Raw genomic sequence first — 12,314 nt, forward strand, 5'->3', positions numbered from 1 at the left:
GTCTGCCGTGGCGCGGGAATTTCCAGTCCATTTTCCGTCTAAATACATTTTTAATCCTAATTTCCTTCGGCTTTTTAAGTGCCGATTGATATTTTCGGGACTTTTCTGACTTTTATTATTCGGGCTAAAATAAGAAAATAATAAAAATAAATAAAAGGTATGGGCCAACAATAAAATAAAAAAGGTTTGGGCTTAAAATTAATTAATAAGTTTCGGCTGAAATTAAAACTATGCTTTTACCAAACATCAAGACTAATCCATGGACTGTTCAAAAATATGAATTTAATAAAATACGATTTTTTAAGCACTCTCGGGATTAAATACTGAACCCGACCAATAGTGGCGGTGAAAGGTTGTTCATCATCGGGTTTGGTTTTGGGGAGACATTTTTAGGTGTCTATAACTCTGCACATCTCCTCCCTTATCCTGAGATTTACCCTGCACAGAAACATTAGAAGGGTTAGTATCTGTTTGTAGCCCTGCAAGGTTAGCAGGATTAGCGTTTGGTATAGAGAAATCTAGATCAGGAACTGGTCCATCTTCCTTTGGCATAGGAGGTCCATCATAATGTGAACCACTCCTTGGAGTGATTGCATTGGCATGATCTGTAGATCTCCCTGCTGACGGGATTGTAGGGTAGATGAAATTTGTGTAATTTGATTATCCATGATTTTATTGTGGACTAAAATAGAATCAATTTGTGCATCCCTACTCTCCATATGCTTTTGCATATTAGTAAGCATTGCTCTAATTTTTGTCATGGCAGGGTCGGAAGATGATGAGGGTGATGCTTGGCTTTTCTGGCCATAATTTGTGTGGTAATATTTTTGCTGTGGTGGGGGTTGCTATTGTGGTTGTTGTGGAGGTGGAGGGTTTTGTACATTGGTACTCCAGTACGAAAGATATGGATGGATCCGGTAACCAGGATTATAAGAGTTGGAATATGGGTTATTCTGCCTATAGGTTTGAAAGGCGTTAACTTGTTCCATGGAACTCCTACAATCTTGCTCCCAATGCCCTACAATTCCACAATTTTCACAAAAAGCTTCATTGTTAGCGACAGCAGAAACATTAGCTACAGAGTTAGGAGTAGTAGTAAGATTATCTAATTTTTGACACATAAACGTTAATTGAGCTTGCAAAAAGGATACGGAATCGACATTATGTTTTCCTTTATTTGCAAACCCTCTCGGATTCTCGTATTGGGAATTGTGTATTGTCATGTCTTCGATAACCTGTCCTGCATCGTCCACATTTAAATTCATGAATCTCCCACTGGTTGCAGAATTTAGAACTGATCTAGAAGAATTTCCAAGTCCATTGTAAAAATCTTGGATCAATTGCCATTGTTCTAGATTGTGGTGGGGGGCATTCTCTTTGTAGATCCTTAAACCTCTCCCAAGCCTCATATAGCGTTTCATCGGCCTCTTGAGCGAAAATCTGAATAGCACTCCTTAGTACCGTTGTTCTCTCTGTAGGATAATATTTATTATAGAAATTAAAAGCAAGAGTTTCCCAGTCGATAATACCAAGTGCAGTTCTATTCAAACCATTAAACCATAATTTAGCTTTTCCAGATTATGAAAAGGGAAAAAGAATCTCCCTGATTTGGTCCTGCGTGACACCGGCTTGTCTAATGGTGTTGCAATACTGGCAGAAATCTGCAATGTGAAGATTAGGATCTTCACCCTTAGCTCCACTGAATTGCTTCCTCTCTATCATAGTGATAAATTGGGGCTTGATCTCAAATTGAACTCCATCTAGAGCCGGAGTGGGAGTAAGGTGCGGGAAATCTGTGAGCTTCGGTTGCGAGTAGTCGCTGAGTTTCTTTTGGGTCGTCATCTCTGATTCTGAATCTGAAGGAATTTCTGCGTTTCTAGAATCAGAGTGAGGGTCTCTTCAATTGTTGTCCTCCTCAAAACCCGCTAGAATTTGTCTATAGATTTTCCTTTGCCTATGAAACGAGCGCTCGATCTCAGGATCGAATGGAATGTAACCTGATCTGCAACACCTGGGCATAAACAAGGATTTAAAAGACAAATATGAGAATTGCCTCAAAGAACTAACGTTCTCTGAGACAAGAGGGGATAATCTAGACTACAAAAAATAATCAGAAAATAAAAATAAAGTCGTTTCCCCGGAAACGACGCCAAAATTTGACAGGCTCACGTCGTATTCACCTCATCAAAAATAAACCTAAATCCACTAACTATGTAGATAGGGAAGAAGGGTCAAACCACAGGGAAACAAGTCGATTTACTCCTAACTAATTAAATGCAATCTAAATTATCAAGTGACAGTTTGTTGTAAAAATGTGATTAAATACCAAAAGTGAAAGTAGGAAAGGAATAAAAAGGGTTTAAATCAATAAAGGGAAACCTAGGGCATAGGTTCACTAATAAATAATATTCCAGGGCAAATCATAATAAGCAATCATCAAGCATCGATTAATCAGATTATAAAGGGCTTTCTCTACGTATTATAATCACAGAGTTAATTTACCGGTATTAAATCTCATCTGTCGAATCTCGACTTAACCATTTATAAATTAGTCCGCCTATTGAAACTAAGCCTAAACATCAATTCTCATCTGTCGAATCTCGAATTAATATTGCTAAACTCATACAATTAAATATGGCCAAACCTAATTGCATAGCATTAAATCAATCAATAGGAAATTAACAAAGCATTGATAGTCAACAATCACAAATTTACCCCTTCATATTATTTATTAGATCCCCATAAACCCTAGAAATAAAACTACTCAAGCATAATTAAATCTAGACTAATCAAATCAATAAATCAAGACATAATGAAAGAATTAAATAAAATTACTAAAATTAAAAGAGAAGAAATTGTTACCAAAAGAAATCTGGATTAAGGAATGAAATTAAGAACAATGTTGAGAGAGTTTAAGAGAGAGAAAATATTCTAAGTAGAGAAAGAAAATCTAAAAGAGAAGGTAATCAAAAATTACGTAGAAAAATCGTACTTAAACATCCCTAAAACAAATCCTTAAATGAAAACTAATTAGGTCCCTAAAAAACACACGCTCGATTGGGCGAAGGGCCGCCCGATCGGCCCCGCCTTTTTTCCTACGCTCTTGCTGGTGTGCCGCGCCCGATCGAGCCTACGCTCACCCGATCGGGCGCGCCTTTCTTCTTGGTGCTGCTTTGTGTGCGCCCGCCCGATCGGGCGTTTGCTTGCCTGATCGGGCCCGGCTTCTTCTTCGAGGCTTGAACTTCGATTGGGCTCGATTCTTCAGCCCAATCCGGATTTCCTCTTTGAGTCTTGATTACTCGATATAATTGCCCCGATATCACATACCGATCCCTTAACCACCGGCTCTCACCAATCCTAGGCTTCAAAAACGGTCGTGTCCTCCTAATGCTCGTAGTTGCTTCGTGAAAAACTCGGAAAACGCTCCAAGTGTGCAATTTCCTACAAAACTCAAGCAAAACTACAAAAACAATAGAAAACACACCACTAATTATGACCATGGGACGGGGGTAAAACACTATATAAATTGGACATATCACAACACAATCCCAACACTTACATATTCACTCTCAAATTATGATAATAGGGAATAGAGTGAATTAAAACAAACTTTGAACTAAGTATTCTTTTTTTTTTCTTTTGAATTTTTTTTTCTTCTTGAGCAACCTTCAAATAGAACATTTGAACAGTTGAAACAATTTTTTTCTTTGCTCTTTTTTTTTTCTTTTTACCCCATATTGGAAATTTTCAACTTTGAAACACAAAACATCAATATTTTCCAATCATAATATCAAAGAACAATCACTCTTCTTTTATTCCCACATTGTACAAATGATAATGCACACCACAACTCCCTCACCTCACCAACTAATAGCTCCTCCAAGCCAAGCTTGGGACTAGTAACCAATGGGGCTCATATGGGCTTGTAATGTGGCTAAATAAACAATAAAAAGGGCACAAGCAACAACATGGGTAACAAGAAGGGAACAAATGTATCTAATATCGTCTGAAGTCTACCTAAGAGAACAAATGCCTTCGTCCTCCTCAATGTGCATAATATTGAGCCATACAAACATTACTAATAGTTGCAAATCAATACTCAAATTCCTTGACATACCAGGAACTATCACACACTCCTAACCAAATCAACTAGTCAAGCACTATATTCACAAATAGTTGGCAAAATTGACGCATTTTTAGGCATCCAAATAATTAAACTTCAAATCATGATCAACAAATTCACAAAGCTCATTATCATATACCAAGAATCAAAACAATATTTTCCAAGTATGGAACACAGGGAAGCATGATTTACAATTCATTGGAATGTATTTTTGAATTTTTTTTATTTTTCAATTTTTTTTGTTGTATTTTTTTCATAAAGGAAAGCAATAAAAACTACACTAGAAAGCAATAAAAACTATACTAGAAAAGCAATAAATAGAGAAAAGAGAGAAAAAGTTACCATATATATACAAGAAATCTCCCCCCCAAGCCAAATCAAGCAATGCCCTCATTGACTTGAGAGTATAGCTAGGAGAAGCTACTCCTTGTCATCATCCATTCTCTCGTAGCCTCCTCCATAACTCGAGCCGGCGCCACCCTGGCTCGTACCAACACCGCCGTAGCCCGAACCACCTGCAAAGTAGTTAAGGTCTACATTTCCCCCCATACCCCCAAAAGGAGCATCGCCCCCATATCCATGGACTAAAGAGTAGTCCACATAGGTACTAAAAGCTCCAGGGGTCGAATACCCTCTTTGGGGGTGTTGGAACCAATCGGGAACTAATGCCTCGAGGGGAATAGCCCCTCGGCGTGCATAGTCATCGTACATAGGGTATAAACCCCTCCCGAGGTTCCACTCTACATGACCTACCCGCCTATCTAAGGTGCCTAACCTAGAGTCTAGGTTTAGCACCATACCCTCCACTCTCCCTTGCCCTCTCTCTATGCGGTCAAGTTGGCTTCTAAAAGTCGAAAAGTCATAAGGGGCATGGGGGTTGATATTATAATCGACGGAGGAGGTAGGCATGCCATAGGTGTAGGGTTGGGGTGGTGGTTGGTAGTGTGGTGAATGGTGTTCGGGGGAATGGTGGGGTTGTTGTGAAAGGTGAGGTTCTTGAACCTCGCCTTGATCGTTTATCTCAAAAGTATAGGAAGGCTTCCCCTTCTCAAATTTGGTCAAGGCGGGGTTGGGTAGTGTGAATGCTTGGTCTCTCCTACTCAATTCCCGGTGGACTATCCACCAAGTCTCACCGCCCATAGGTTACACCCAGTTTAGGCCCCCTAAGTATGCTAGGTCCATGAGGGTAGAACCCTCCACTTACCTAAGCCCATTCGGGTTCCATCCTAGGTGTTTCACAGCTATATAGGTCACCAACCCCCCAAAGTAGATAGGCGCCCTAGACCTATCCTCCTCGGCCGCATTGGCCGCCCTTTGAAAATGTTGGGCTATCCTATGTGGTATCTTTAGTTTCTCAGCGTTAGGAATCATATAGGAAGCCAACAATTCAAGTTCATCCCTCCTAACGTTTGCCGGTTCATGCCTCCCAAAAATTGTGAGGCCGGCAAACCTTTGCCAAAACTTTGGGACGGGATGTTGAATCCACGTCCCTTTGGCGTTTTGGAGGTTAAGCAAACCCTCCCCGGTAAGTCTCTTGTAGACCACGGCAATGTGGTCTTGGGAGGGTTCAATAGGTTTGTCCGATTTAAGCTCAAATAATTTGCCAAATTCTTTTAAAGTTAATCGCACATCATTGTTTAGCAATCGGAATTGGACATGAGTGATTAAAGCATTCATTTAAATAACATTGAAGCTAGAAATAAATTCTAATGTCAAATAATCATAGGTATCATAATGCATTTGGAAAAATCCACTCATCCCTATACCTTTAAACAAATTCTCTACGGGTTTATCAAGACCTAGCCTAGACAATGTAGGATGATGAACAAATCGAGTAGAGATTACCTGCCTCTGGATGAGGTTGAGTATCCTAGCTCGTTGTTTCGTTGAGGTCATAAAAACTTCCTCCCATCCCGGTATTTGTAGCTCCGAGTCGACCATCGGTTGTTGTTACCTAGAACATTCACCCCTTTGTTGTCTAGAACTTTTTTAAGCCATTTAATTTCTAGTGAAAAAGTATGGAATTGAAGCTCTCTCTCTCTAAGGGTTTTGAGAAATCTTGAGAGAAAGTGGTAGAAATTTAGTGGAGAATGTAGAGGAAGGTGTGAGGATTAAGAAAATGTAAAAAAATTTGAGTTTTGATGGATGAATTTGAGGAGATCTTGAAAAGAAAGTAATTTTGGAGGTTTGAAAATGGAGGTTTTAGAGAGAGAGAGTGTGAATGAAGAAGAAGAAGTAAGAAAGAAAAAGAAAAGAAAGGGGGAGAAAGAAGCTTAAGACGACCTGGAAATAGGCGCGCCCGATCGGGCGAATATTGGTTTGTCTTAAATGTGAAATGCGCGCCCGATTGGGCGCGAACTCGAACTTTGGAATCGCCAAAATGCTCGCCCGATCGGGCGAGCTTTGCCCGATATTTCTTTTTGTGTCACTCGATTTCTCCAAAATTCCGCCCGATCGGGCGAAATTTCCCTTGATTTTCTTCCTTCTTTGCGCGCCCGATCGGGCGAATTAAAGCTCCGATAAAATCCATATTTCGCGCCCGATCGGGCATATTTTGCTCGATTTCTGCCCTCTAGGTGCGCGCCTGATCGGGCCCGTACCCAATCTGAAGCTTCTCTTTTCTTCAAACTTTTTCTCTTGAAAACTCCTTACTTTATGATCTAAAACCTGTACAAAAACACTTATGAAAGGTAATATTTCACTCTCCTCATCTCTCTAAAAAAATAAAAAGAAAAGAAAATAAAAGAAAAGAAAAACTAGTCTAGAAAGCAAGAAATACGGGTTGCCTCCCGCAAAGCGCTGGTTTATCTAGGTCCCGCACGACCTTCTTACCAAGTACAAGAACTAGGACCCTTGACCTAACGCTTGGTCGGGTGGTTTCTCACCCGGTCGAGCAATGTTTAGGCTACGACGCAGCTTCCTGACATACCCAGTGGGACGCCAATTCACCTTATCTGGTGGATCCTCCTTGACTTGGACCGGGGGTTCTTCAATGCTATGCACTAAATATCCCTCTTCAATCGAGGGTTGCTTCAAATTGTCACTGCATTTAGCACTTGCAACTCGATCTGGCAGAACACGCACCGTAGGCTCAATTTCCACAACTTGCTTGATTGATTCCACTTTTTCATCCTCAATGCCAAGACCGACAGTGTAGAGGGCTCTTTCTATTGCATCAACTTCCTTCTGCCATTTGTCTATCTCATCTGAAAAGGATGCAACACAAGATACCGCCTCCAAGGGATCTTTTACAAGAGCTTGGGGCTTGTTAGAATAAGTTTGAACCACATTAACACTAAAGCACTTCTCCTCTATCATGGGGCTTTTAGGGGTATTATTAAGATTAAAAATAATTTTATCGTCCCCTACTGATAGTGTTAATTTGCCACTTCTCACATATATAATTGCTCCTGCGGTGTTAAGGAATGGTCTACCCAAAATAATTGGGGTTTGCGTATCCTCAGCCATATCAAGAACAACAAAATTAACAGGTATATAAAATTTACCTACTCTAACGAGAACATCCTCTAAAACACCTAAGGGGTATTTAAAAGAACGGTCAGCCATTTGTAGAGTAATATTGGTAGTTTTTAATTCACCCATATTTAACTTAGAACACACAGGTAATGGCATAACACTAACGCTAGCACCCAAATCACACAATGCATTATCAATCATTAGATTGCCAATATGACAAGGGATAGAAAAACTACCCGGATCTTTTAATTTAGGTGGAGATTTATTTTGAAGTACGGCACTACACTCTGCAGTGAAAGCTACTGTCCCTACCTTACTAATAGATCTTTTTCTTGTCAATATTTCCTTCATGAATTTTGCATATGCAAGAATTTGTGTAATTAATTCAGTGAAGGGAAGTGTCACCTGCTGTAGACACTCATTTGTGTCTCCCCAAAACCAAACCCAGTGATGAGTACCTTTCGCGTCGAATCATGACCGAATGAAGTGAAAGTGTAGAAAGTTTAGTGTTGCGGATAGTTTTAATTTCTTTTCTCTTCTCTTTGTTTTTGAAAACTTATTTTAAGAAAACAGCCAATCCAGTTTGGTTGGTCCATGATATGGGTCCAATAGTAGTTTAGTTGGATGGGGCTTGACAAGAGCTTTCCAACGATATATTATAAGCCCAATTCCGATGAATATTGAGGAATTTATGGCCAATTTACTGAACTGGACCCGGTTTGAGCCTTATATGCGGCCCAATTATCTTGGGGAGGGCCTAATATAGATTTATCATTCCTAATGCAATTAGGGATGGTTTTAGTCTTCTAGATTCTTCTAGAAGGTTCTTTTCATTCCTAATTCAATTAGCATTGATAAATTGACTTTTGTTGACTTTTTAGAGTTTTTAATTAAAATCAAAGAACATTTTTTAGGGAAATACGATTTTATCCACCTGTACGGCAATTTTTTTATCTCTTTCCAGATCAGCGCCAAATACCAGTTGTAGCGCCTGGCGCGAGCATTGGCGCCTGGCGCTAATGTTGGCGTCTGTCGCCAATAGCCAGCGTTGGCGCTAATCGATTTTTATGTGCGCCAGAACTCTTTTTTGATATTTTATCTTTTTGGCTGATTTTTTTTATAAATAACGTCATAAAAACTCCGTTTTCATTCACCAACTCTCATCAAGATTCTCTTGATTACTTACTCTCTCTCTCTCTCTCTGTGTAGGGAATAATTCAAGATTTAATCCCACTAGCTTGAACCCCACTGTGATCATACACTAAAGTACGGTGGCGTCCAAAAGGGAAGAAGATAGAGCAAAAGAGTCGCCAACAAGTTTTAGGAACTTGTAAATCGTTCACAGGGTGAAGGTTACGCCCCTTAACGATCCAAGAGATCGTCAACTCCATAAGGTCTAGAACCAAATAAGGGTTCGGGGATGAAGGTACAAATCCAACCTAAAAGAGATTGAACCTGCCCTAATAATAGGCCTCTACTTTATTTTGATCGTATTCATGTGCGCTTTCTGATTAACATGCAATCAATAGGATTAACCCTAAACCTGTTTATCTATGTTGGTTGAATTTAATGCACAAATAAACTATTATTGGCGATCACTTGAAATTATAATCAAATTAACTCTAACAAGATTATTAATTATCTTATTAAGCATGATTACAAGTACAAATTCCCTTTAAACATGCAATAAAGGTGATCAAGCAATAAATATAAATATCAAGCAACATAATAATAATAAAAAATAATTATAATCATCATAAATAAAATAATCATCATCATAATAACAATCATACTAATCATAATAATAATCATGTTGATCATAATAATAATAATTATAACATTATAATCATAATCAAAAAAATTATAAAAATAATCATTGATCATGTTAAAGCATAATAATAGCAAGATCCTAGGCATGATACTAACAAGATTAATAACAAACCCTAGCATGTCACTAAGCAATAAAAATCAAATCTTTAGCCCTAACATGATACTAACATGAATAAATATTAGGAAGAACATAGGAAGCATCGCAAGAATCATATTTAATATTAAGATTACCCTAGACATGATACTAGGAATATCATAATAACAATATAAACATGATTTCTACATCATAACATCAATAAAACAATTAAAGCACTTACTTTGATGCCTCATACCTCTTTCTAATAACAAAATACACACGTTAGTAACTTCAAGGAAAATAATAAACAAAACAATTAAATTAAATAATGGAAATAGAGATTCGGGACCAAACCCTCAGAAATTAAACCTTTCACGTCTAGGGCGAAGGCAACTTCGAATATGGCTAGGTGTTTCTAGATCTTGTGAATGCGGGATTTTGTATGAGAAAACAAGGTTTAGAAAAGAGAAAGATTATGAATGAATTAAAGAATGCTAAAGAAAACTTGATTGTGAATGAAAACTGATTGTAGGTGAATATTCGTGAGAATTGGTGAATGGAAACGGAGTTTTAATACGATATTTATAGAGAAAATCAGCCAAAAAGATAAAATTAACAAAACAGAGTCTGGCGCACGCAAAATGAGGTTGGCGCCAGGCGCCAATGGCTAGCACCAGGCGCCAAAGGCTGGCGCCAGGCGCCAGGCCTGGTTTCAGGCGCCAATTCCTGGAGTCAGGCGCCAAGCCTGTTTTTAACGCGTTTTTGTTTTTATCATATCTTTTGATCCGGAAGTCCAAATAAGGCATATAATATGTTGTTGGAAAGCTTTTAAAGTCTAATTTCTAACCCAATTAGAATCAGATTAAAATATTATGTAGATAAAAAGATATGGCCAAAATAGTGGAATGGTGTCAGTTTTGGATAAAGTTTCATGTCTCATTCATATCTTTTTCGTTATAACTCGGATTTAATATTATAATATATCATTGGAAAGATAATTTCAAGATCTATCCAACCATATAAAATTTGGATAAATATTATGAGGCACGAAAATAAAATCTGAATATATTCCACTTCGTACAAAACAAGGATTCTTAAAAGGAGTAGTTTTATTCAATTTCAAACTCTTTAAAACATAATTATCAATCCTAACTCCATTAGGATTTAAAAGAACCTTCTAGAGTATTCTAAAATACTATAATCAATCCTAATAGCTTTAGGAATGATAATTAATAATAGGCCCTCCTCTAGATCATTGGGCCGCATATAAAAACCAAATCGGGCCCAGTTTAGTATTTTGGCCATAACTTACTCGATATTCATCGGAATTGGGCTTATAATATATCGTTGGAAAGGTCTTTTCAAACCCCATCCAACTACATAATTATTGGACCCATATCATGGACCAACCAAACTGGATTGACTGTTTTCTTAAAATAAGTTTTCAAAAACAGAGAGAAGAGAAAAGAATTAAAAACTATCCGCAACACTAGACTTTCCACACTTTCGCTTCATTCGATTATGATTCGACGTGAAAGGTACTCATCACTGGGTTTGGTTTTGGGGAGACAAAAATGGGTGTCTACACTCTCTCTTTTCTAAACTAGCCTTCTCTCAAATACAAAATTCCGCATTCGCAAGACTTAGATACACCTATCCATATTCGAAGTTGCCTTCGCCCTAGACGTGAAAGGTTTAATTTATGAGGGTTTGGTCCCAAATCTCTCTTTCAATCTTTTAATTTAATTTTTGTTTATTATTTTCCTTGAAGTTACTAACGCGTGTATTTTGTTATTAGAAAGAGATACGAGGCATCAAAGTAAGTGCTTTAATGGTTTTATTGATGTTATGATATAGAGTTCATGTTTAGGTTATTACGGTTCCTAGTATCATGTCTAGGGTAACTTTAATATCAAGTATGATTAAAAGTATGATGTCTTTTATGTTCTTCCTAATATTTATGATTGTTAGTATCATGTTAGGGCTAAAGCTTTGATTTTTAATGCTTAGTGACATGCTAGGGTTTGTTACTAATCTTGTTAGTATCATGCCTAGGTCTTTCTATTATTATGCTTTAACATGATTTATGATTATAATTTTATGATTATTATTATTATTATGATTGTGATTATTATGATCATGATTATGATTATAATTATTATTATTGTTATTCTGATTATTATTATGTTGCTTGATTATATTTATTATTTATTACTTGATCACACCTTTTATGCATGTTTAAAGGGAATTAGTACTTGTAATCACGCTTAATAAGATAATTAATAATCTTGTTTAGGGTTAATATGATTATAATTCAAGTGGTCGCCAATAATAGTTTATTTGTGCATTAAAATTCAACCAACATAGATAAACAGGTTTAGGGTTAAACCTAATGATTGCATGTTAATCAAAAGCGCACATGAATACGATCTGAATAAAGTAGAGGCCTATTATTAGGGCAGGTTCAATCTCTTTTAGGTTGGATTTGTACCTTCATCCCCGAACCCTTATTTGGTTCAAGACCTTATTGGAGTTGACGATCTCTTGGATCGTTAAGGGGTGTAACCTTCACCCTGTGAACGGTTTACAAGTTCCTAAAACTTGTTGGCGACTCTTTTGCTCTATCTTCTTCCCTTTTGGACGTCACCGTACTTTAGTGTATGATCACAGTGGGGTTCGAGCTAGGGGATTAACGCTTGAAATATTCCCTACACCTGCAAATCTTTTACCATCTCCAGCAACTTACCAAACTGCTTATCCAAATTTGTTTTTAAGTGACGATTGGGGAATGGAAGTTTGATAACTGGC

Source organism: Chenopodium album, chromosome 4 (assembly GCF_948465745.1).
Source record: "Chenopodium album chromosome 4, dcCheAlbu1.1, whole genome shotgun sequence".
Classification (NCBI taxonomy): domain Eukaryota; kingdom Viridiplantae; phylum Streptophyta; class Magnoliopsida; order Caryophyllales; family Amaranthaceae; genus Chenopodium; species Chenopodium album.